Source organism: Cebus imitator, unplaced genomic scaffold (genome assembly GCF_001604975.1).
Source record: "Cebus imitator isolate Cc_AM_T3 unplaced genomic scaffold, Cebus_imitator-1.0 Scaffold79, whole genome shotgun sequence".
Lineage (NCBI taxonomy): Eukaryota > Metazoa > Chordata > Mammalia > Primates > Cebidae > Cebus > Cebus imitator.
In genome coordinates, this window is record NW_016107394.1 from 912823 (window position 1) to 922686 (window position 9864).

General features: G+C 43.7%; 1 pseudogene; it reads right to left on the reverse strand.

Annotated features, from left to right (window-relative positions):
- Positions 1-3225: 3225 nt before the first annotated feature.
- Positions 3226-9247, reverse strand: LOC108307409 (annotated as a pseudogene).
- Between the last annotated feature and the right edge of the window lie 617 nt (positions 9248-9864).

Here is a 9864-nt window from a genome sequence, read left to right on the forward strand (position 1 = left end):
ATAATCTTGGTATATAATCAGGGCTTTTACAGGGCTCTTCTACTTAAGGATTCAGGTATCTCTTCAATGAGTTAATCTAGAAAATGACACGAGTTTGGGGAATGGCCCTAACATTGACATCTCAGCCTTCTGATCCTCCATTTTTGTCTTGCTCATAAGTGGTGAGCAGAGCCTTGCTGGCTGCAAATCTAATTTGGTCCTTGGGGGACGATACGTAATCTCCACAGCTCTCTGGGCAAGCCTCCTTAGTGTCCCCTCTGACCTTTCTGGCTCTTACAGAACTGCAGCCTTCTGACTTCTTGATGTTAAATGTTACCACCTGGTTTCACTATGTAGCTTCCTTATCCTCATAGGTAGTGATAAGCCTATGTCTGTGACTACCACTGCTGCCATGTGTTGTGGCCTGAGGAAAACCATCACTGCACTACTTGGTAGTGTTGGTGTTCATGCCATCAGATCACTTCATGGCCTTGGTGAATACTGTCTTCTGGTTTCTCCCATTGGAAATAATCTTGATTTTCTGCCCCTATGTCTATTATAGTATCTTCCCTTCCCTCTTTCTTCCCAGACAATTTAAGTACATAGCTTTGCTGAGTACTGGCCATCAATACTTCTCAGGCTGCCGGGCGCGGTGGCTCAAGCCTGTAATCCCAGCACTTTGGGAGGCCGAGGCGGGTGGATCACGAGGTCAAGAGATCGAGACCATCCTGGTCAACATGGTGAAACCCCGTCTCTACTAAAAATACAAAAAATTAGCTGGGCATGGTGGTGCGTGCCTGTAATCCCGGCTACTCAGGAGGCTGAGGCAGGAGAATTGCCTGAACCCAGGAGGCGGAGGTTGCGGTGAGCCGAGATCACGCCATTGCACTCCAGCCTGGGTAACATGAGTGAAACTCCGTCTCAAAAAAAAAAAAAAAATACTTCTCAGGCTTATAAGCACCACCCTAGTGAAAGAGTTCCCCTGCCCCATCACAGGATATGGGACGGGTGTGGCTCATGTGTTCAACTGTCATGCACTTAAATACCTTACATGATGAGGAGCATGCAGATGGGCAGGGCAGGACCCTGTGCTCCAGCCCACAGCAGCACGCAGGGCAGAAACCAGTGACTCCCAAAGCTCAAGTGGACATGCTACAATGTGTTATTTTATCTTTGCCATCTGCAGACAGCTTAAGCGTTAAACAGCTCAGTGGACCCTCTGCCTTTTGGCAAAGGCAGAGGGCCAGTGTGACCGCTTGCTGTATCCTGATCTCTTGTCTGGCATCCAGGAAAAAAGTTATAAATTTGAAGATGAATGGGGGAAGTTTGAGTGGTGAGCTGGAAAGGGAATGGTGTGAGAAGACAGTCTCGCCCTGGAGTTTGGTGATCCGGTGATCAGTCTCTTCTAACTGCCCCCACCAAACTGAGTTCATATGCTCCTTTTCTCTTTGCCACTCTGATCATCTCCTTGTCTATTGATCTGTTCATCTGCTCAGCTGTGGAGGCTGGGGTCTGGGGCTGGTGGGTACACGATACTGGGGTATGGCAGGCCAAAGGGCAACTTTGAGGCATGATAATGGGAATACCTCTTCCCACTTTATGGCCACAGGTTTCCAGGTTGGAGAGAGAGGGGCCTTTGCTGAGGAACTGCCCTCTTCTAGCCAGTATTTCACTGACTAGGGGAAGAACCTCCACGCAGAGACCAAAGCAGCTGCAGTTTTCTCCTGCCTTTTTGGAGACATTGTGCATGGCTTCTGCATGCCACTGGACACAGAGGCACCTGAGCTGGGAGGGAAGGCACCATGCACCACGTGCACCTGTGGCTGTTGGGATGGGGCTGGGGATGGCACCTCTGAGAGACCACATGGTTCTGAACTCTACCTTTTGGCTGAGTCAAATGCCATCATTTAATATCATTGCTGCAGTCTGTAGCAAAACTGTTAACATATAAAACAAATGGGAGCCATTTCAAACCATGAAAGAGATACCATAACAAAGTCTAGGGGTCTTAACCAATGGAGTTCAGTCTTAAAGTCTTCCAGCAAAAGATGCCTTTGGTTGCCCCAGGGCTTTACTCCAGTCCCATGTGACAGCTAGACCTCTGAAGGGAAATGAAACCAACATTCCTTTAACTTACAAGAAAGAGTTGGCAGGGTATGGAAAAGAGTTTTGACAGTTCTGTGTTTTTTACATGCTATTTTTTGTATAGCAGACAAGCCCCCAGAGGAAAGGGTTCCCTGACCCACATTGCGGGACATGTGACAAGGTTGTGGCTCATGTTTGGATGCTGTGTGTTCTCAAACCTCTTATGGGAGTAGGAGTACCCCTGGGCTCCAGCCCCACAACAGTGTCTGAGGTGGGAGCCTGCAACTCCTAAAGCCCAAGTGAGCATGTGTTAGTGTGCTCAGTGGGATGAGTGGGAAGCTGGAAAGAGGATGGACAAGAATTGACTAGTAGATGAGCTGAAGAGTCTAATTTGCAGGCCAAAGTCATCAGGGAAAGACTTGATGTGGTAAAGAAGGGACCTTCAGAGGGTGAATGGTACAGTCCAGAGGGTAGAAACAGTGATTTTTGAAAAACAAAAGCTGAATAAAACTCAGTTTGTGTATGTGGTGCCCAAAGGCATAGACAGGAGCTGTTTCTATTTGGTCTTCTTGGCCCCTCCCTCCTTTATTATCTTAGAATACATTCCACTTAAGATGGAACTCTATACGAAAGGATAAATTTCTCTTTTATGCAAATAGGCACAAATAGATATGATTCTTAAAATTTCAAGTTACTTTTAAAAACAAAGTGCTTTAAAACACGTTTAAAATTTATGAATAGCCTCCAATGATTACTAACAACTTATTTTATACAGGAGAAATATTTTCAGAGAAAACATTTCCTAAGTTTATTTCAAAAGAATATGCCAATTTCTAGCAATGATTGGAAGATGTTGGAGCAATGGCACCATGAAATAATTCAGCTTACTTTTAACTGGGTACATGTGGTTAAGCACCAGAAGCTGTGTAGTTAACACTGTCTTGATTTTACTTTATAGAACATGAACCTGTTGAAACCCCTCTAAAAATGCTTGTTTCTTAGTAAACAGATTTCATTTAAAGCTCCAAACTGAGTGAATCTGTCAGTTAATGCCTAATTGAAATGTTTCTTTATGTATTTAAAACTAAAAAACTCCCTGCTTAAAATGTGTACCTTCTACCAATTTTCAAAATACAGTTGGGAATAACCACCCTGTTTATTTCATCTCAGACTTGAAATGGGTGAGATGAAGACACAGTAAACAACATGACTTTCTTTAAACAGCACCTTGAAAAAATGCACTGCACTAGCAAAGGCATTAAGAGGGGGAGAAAAGCCTTCAGACACAATAGTTACAGGACCCCTCAACGTGTGAGCAGAAGGGGACGTGGTGACAACATTGTCATGGGTTAATGTTAATGCCTTATGAGAAGAAATTTGGTTTAAATCATTTGCCTCAGAACAGTTCTGGACCTTCGTTAGCTGCCAGGTCTTTCTGCTCTGAGGCCTTCATTTTCTTATTCTTAGCTTCTTTAGCCTCAACCTTAATCTTGTTTAGTTCAACACTGTGTTGGGGCATATTCAGGTTTTCATGCTGGTAATAATACAAGGGAGAGACAGGAAGAATTACTATGGTTGAGATGCTCAGTGGGATTGGTAGAGTGCTGCTCTCCTCAGGCACATACAAACAAAACCAAGCCCTGAGCAGGTGCAGTGGCCAATCCAATATTTGCATCCAAAAAGATGTGCTCATTGTCTGACCACTAGTCTTCAATGTGGGGCAATTTCTCCTCAGCAGGTGACAAGGGGTCATCAGATAGGGGCTCCTCTGATAGAGGCTCATCTGCTTCAGAATGCTGCTCATCTTCCTTTGGAGAAGAGGCAAGATCTTGAGCAGAGGTGAGGAAGGAGGGCTGCTGATTTGGCTGATGAGACGTTAGTGGCTCAGTCACACCAGTGGGAGGCTCAGAATTAACAAGGGGCTCCACAGGAGCAGACAGGGCAGGGAGAGGAGCAACTCCGCCAAGCTGTGAAATGTCAGCTGCATTGGCACTGCTGAGTCTTTCCGAAGGTGTTGTGCAGTGGAGAGGGCTGCTGCTTAAAATCCACACGAGGCAGTTGGATTATTCTTCAATGGAGTTGGTGTGGCTGCAGCAGTCTTAGGGGACCAGCAGAATCCTGGAGATGGCTTTGTTGGGTGAGAAGATGGCATCAGCAAATAACTTGTAGAGTTGTCTGAACTTTTTCAGGTAAATTGGGGATCGGATTTACTGCAGGTTGCATGGTCTGTTTTACTCCCTAAAGTTGGCAGTGGCAAAGCCTTACTTTTGAGTTATTCTTCTGCTTGATTTGGGGAACAGGTTTCTTCTCCACTGCCCTTATGTTACATGCAAGAACTTCCATCATGATCATAGCCCTCTTGTTCCCAGAAGGGGGAAGAGGCTGAAACACTTTTTTTTACAGCAGGGTGCCAGGACCTCGATGACCCCAGATTTGATCTTGGCCTCCATTCCTTCCTTTGGAGCCAAACTCACCTCTGTCTCAAAGTTTAGAAAGAGGTAGCACCTGGAGCCACTCACCTTAAGGAATAAGAGTGGTTATCTCCTTGAGTTAAAGTACAAACTACCATGCTTCTATTCATGTTGTGAATGTCCCTGTGGGGGTGGGCACAGAATTTGAGGCAAGTGGTGACCCCAGAGAAGGGACGACCGTTTTTGCTGCGAAGCCAACATTCTGGGGCAACATTTTCATATTCCACCTGATTCCAGAAAGCTATTGGAGCATACTGCTTATAAATTGGAGCTAATTGTGTGGCCAAACTCTAAGTTTAATCTTTAAGGTTTTTTCATATAAGGAAGAGCTTGGACCAATTCTAAGTCTTCTGGGGCTTGGGTGTCTACCAAACTTACAGCCATTAAAGAACACACTCCATGAACAGACAAGAAGATGAAGCTCCACAAGTCTCTGGATCAATTCCTTGACATGTACCCTCGAATTGTATGTGTACATCTTCCTTCAGTAGGATGCCCATTGTATGACATTAGATTTTTCTCTGAACTGTGTATAGCTGATCAGCTTTTGGAAGAGGGATGCCATCCCTATACCGTGAGCACCACCATCACAGAAGTTGGGCAGTGGTGGCCTGTATGCTGCTGGACCAAACAAAACTATTTCTTTATCACTGCTGCTTTTTAAAACCCACTTAGCAATTGACATCCATGGGAGCTTATCCCTAATTTACCAGTTTACACTATTTCTATCCTTACTGCATTTCCTTTTTGACCATGCCTTTTCTCCATGATTTCCCTGACAGCAGCAACACTCGTCCTGCCCCAAGGTGTGTATAATATGGGCCTGTGTCTTTTTGTATAACTCGGTCAAGACAGTTGCAGGTGGGCAGTTCAAAATCTTAAGGGGTAGACACTAGGTTTTTTGTATCTTAGTAAAGTTCATGGCATAATGAAATTTTCCTGTGTACTTTCCATTGTGGACAGCTCTTGTGTTCCAACACTAGATGAGCAGATTTCCTTTTCACTTTAGTAGAAACCAGTGTAATTCCACCTGAACATACCACATTTACATTCCTGAGAGTTAGTGCTGACTCTAATAAGGATGTTTCACGAGAGATCCAGGCTATATTGGCAGTCTGATTCATAAGTTGCTCCTCTGCCTGCTGAAACTTTTACTGGGCATTGTCGGCTATCACATTGACACACTGGCTAGGTGTAGAGAAGGGGCTGGGTCAAAGGATGGGCTTTCTGATACTCAACGTTTAAGCTTAGAATTCTCAGATGTCATCGGTGAACATTGCCATTGTATTTCATTTGGAGATGAAATATGCTGAGTGAATAGAAATGTTAATACATATTTTTCTCTGCTGTTTTAGGATATCTCCGTAATTTTATGAGTACAGGACATACTGTTTTGGGTTGTATAATGGACCTCGTTTGAGCTAGTGGTTTCCGTATTTGGATTAAGGAAGAAACCTTCCCCAACATAGTAGGAACATCATGTGGACAAAATCTTGAAATTTAGATGTTATCCAAATGTCATTGTGCTATAAGTATAGCACAACGTTTCCAATTCTGCTGATCATTTTCTTAATGACTTACAAATGTGGGCTGCTTTTTCCACCCATCTCTTGGTGGGTTGGATTTTTGTCTTTTTCGGGGATGTGTTCTTTTTTAAGGATGAAACATGATTACTTTGTACTCTTGAACATGGTTTCTGTTGTACAGCAAAAATAAAATCAGGAGAAGGGCATGTTACTATGCCACGAGGTTTGGTGTACTTGCAACTTTTTTGTTCTGTGGTTTTATATCATTCAACTTATTGAAGAAAGTTGTTTTAACTGTGTTGCAACATCTTCAGTTTGAGTATGGGCTGCATCTGACATGACAGATCAGCCTACTTCAAAATTTTGCTGCTTCCAGTAACTGGTTGCAATACCTGGCTTTGTTATTTCTTGGTGGCAACTGATGAAAATTCTCAGAATAACTGTCAAGAGTAATTATCCCTGGAGCAATACTTGTTTTTATTTCAGTCTTGGATGAGTTTGAGGTTGGTAAATTCATGTGACTTTGTGGACACTTAGTTAGTAGCTGAGCTGATAAGTGAGTTGACAAGCGTAGTTCACCCACTGGAAAAAAGTTCATTTAAAACAGTGGTTTCCTAAGATGGACAGTGATAAAAATTTAGTGACTCTCCTTGTGAGTTTGGGGTCTTGGACTTTTTTTAAACTGTAGAGGATAGCTTTGCAGTTATTAAGCAAATTGGCTGTTCTCTGCTCTGATTGTTCATTCTTTGACTTTGATGGGGAGAAATTCTGTAATTAGAGCTCTGAGATTTAAGTCAGGGCCTCTATGGCTCCCTCTTGCTCCAATGTTAATCCCGTCTTTATTTAATGATAAGGGACTTGGTTGAACTGGAGATTCATATTTTGGTTCTTGGTATATTCTCTGGAGTTTTTGGCTGATCACTTTCATTGTGTGTACTACCCTGACAACTTATGTTGGAGTGTGAAGAATGTGGGATGGAACTGCAGTTAAAGCCAGGCTACTGGAACACTAAACCATTACTTCTGCCCTTGATCACAACTCCTATCTGTAGCAATGGAGCTCATAGTGTTACGGCTTGCAGTGACTTTTAGGAATTTACAAGAGTAAAACCTTGCAGAAATACTTAACATTGAACATTTAAAATGACATGTTTCAGTTGGTAAATAGGTGGACATGTTTAATGCCATTTCTTAGTTTGTATGAACAATTTTGGAGTATTGGTTCATTTCTTGAATGTTTTTCAATTTTTCAGCTTCTGGAATATTAGCACTGAAGTGTCCTTTGTGATCACTTAAATGTGACTTGTTTTATGTCCCCTTTTCCACCTCAATGCCTGTCATGCTTTCTTTATTCTTAGTTACATTATCAACAGGATGTGGGTTCCATTCCAATTTTTGTTCTTCCCCGTGAGCACATCTGTAACCCATGGATTCTGACCTGGGGCCATTTAAGGCAGATTTTGACAACAAACAGGTAAAACTTTGGGCTGCTTTTCCTTCTGGGACCTCTTGTTTTCCTTTATAACCTCCAGATGCCTCTTGGCAGGCTCAAAACAAGTGACCCTAGGTGTTAAACCAGATCACCAAGAGGACCTTCATATCTGAAAATCAGTAGGAAGTTGGGCAACACTCTTCTGGAGGAGTCCTCTCAGAACCTAATGGGAACCCTTGAGTGTTAGCTGTCAGGAAGCTTATATGAACCTGCTTTTCACTTTCTACATTACTTATAGCCATTACTGGAGATAGTGAATTTTTTATTTGAGGAGTATGTAATGAACTAAACCAAAAGTGTAGATATGTATAGCACTCTGGACTGCAAGTCCATGTGGTACAGTGCTTTGGGGCTCAGGCCATTTGGAAGAAGCATTAAAGGTAGCAATTGGGTTTGAAGGAACAGAAAAGACAAGCAAGTCTGGGACAACACCCCCACTCATGCCAAGAGTTTCTTGTTGCTCTAAAAGAGTACCAAAGACCTCTCCTTGGATTGGAATAACACCAGGAATCTTGGGTGGATCTGGGATCTCATTCAGGGCCTCGCCATGACCTCAGTCACCCCCAGGATGTTCCCATACAAGTGGAGTAGTACCAAAGTCCTGTCTAGTATAGAGGTGGTATCAAACTTCCTGCTAATTTGCGGTAGCTTTGGAGGTCTCTATGATGTGGTTTTAGCACCAAGACTCACTAGTTTTGAACCTCCCAAGAAAAATTTCATTACAATAGTAGATACAGACCCACAAAGAGCCAAGCAGTTCTAAAGTTAAATTCAGGTATAACCTTAAGACTGAATGTGATTGCTGCTCCACATCCACTTTAACAGGATCCAGGCAAGAATCGGATTAACTTAGGAGAGTCTCCTTGTGAACCCAACACTTCTAACTGAATGCTGGGTGTTTCCTTAAGACGTAACTTTGGGGCTTGCTCTTTGAGGCAAAGCACCACAGACTGTCATGAGCAAACATTTTTGGGGAACCACTGGTATTATTTAATGTCTCTTCTGAGAATAGTTCTTCACAGCATGTCCCTTTTCAGTGGCCCAGGAAGGATCTCAGCTGTAGTGCCACTGTAATTAGGGATACTGATTTTTGGAATGCTCACCTCTTTGGGACAAATACTGAGTTGTCCCTTGGCTCTCAGCTTTAATTGAAAAGGGATTTTGTATACCAGTTATCGTCTCTGGATCAGGAAGGACTTGGTGGTCTTGCATTGGAACCAAATTATTTTCTGTGTGCTTTATCTCCCAAATCAGGGAGTATCTTACAATCACAATCACATTTTCCTAAGCTCTTCAAAAGTGGAAACATTTGGTTTCCAAAAATTCTTCAGTGTTTAAGAATTTGGCTACTACCAATGGGGGTTGGGAGAGTCCCCTGCTTAAGAGGTGCTTAATAGGGCCATTGTAAACCCATTGCAGGTTAAGGACTCTGGGTTCTGAAAATCTCTGTCCTATCCAAATTCATGCATGCTGCTCCAACTCTGGTCAGAAGGCTTCTGACTGGCATGGGAGGTTTGGATTTAAAAGAAAAATCTGTCTTGAATGAATTGCTCTAATTTTCCAGGGCTTAGTCTTGACCGATGCCACATTTCTGTTGGCTGTCTTGGTGGTCTTTAGTAGTTGGCCATTTTTCTTTGGTATACATATTTATTCCTGACTAACTTGGAAGGCCTTGCATGGTGGGATCAATACATAGCTACTGAGTAGGAATAAGGGGCACAGGAATCTGTCATTGGTCCTTTGGAAAGTCTCACTTCTGAAAAGAATCTGGATGCACTGCTCTTGAGCTCAGTCACACAAGGTTTTGGTAGCTGGCAAGGACAGTCCCTGGGCAGTGCTCTCCCTCCAGCTCCAAGCCTGCACCAGCCCTCAGGCAAGTTTTCCAACTCATGATCCTCTCTGCAACTTTGCAGTCAAGGGATCCCTGCCTCCATAGGGGAAAGGAGCACTGGCAGGATGCTTAACTGCTCCTAGCAGAGTCAAGGCACGAGACCCATAGGTGGGGAGCCACTTCCCAAGGATGCACAGTGGAGAAGGGCAGATAAGCTGCATGACTTGGATGAGACAGGGTGTGGCGAAGGGGCAGACTTAGGAGTAGAGGGGTTAGGGGGGCTCACAGAAAGCAGTGCAGGAGCAGACTGCACAGCCACTCCCCACCAGGTCAGTACCCCCCCACCCCGGAGCAGCACTATCTCCCCAGGACAGACCTCAGGGGTCTCTTTATTCCTTAAATGCCTTTGACAGAAGTCTTTGAAAAGAGATCTAAAAGGAATCCTTTCATAAAATGTATTGGTTCTTCCCAGGGACTCAC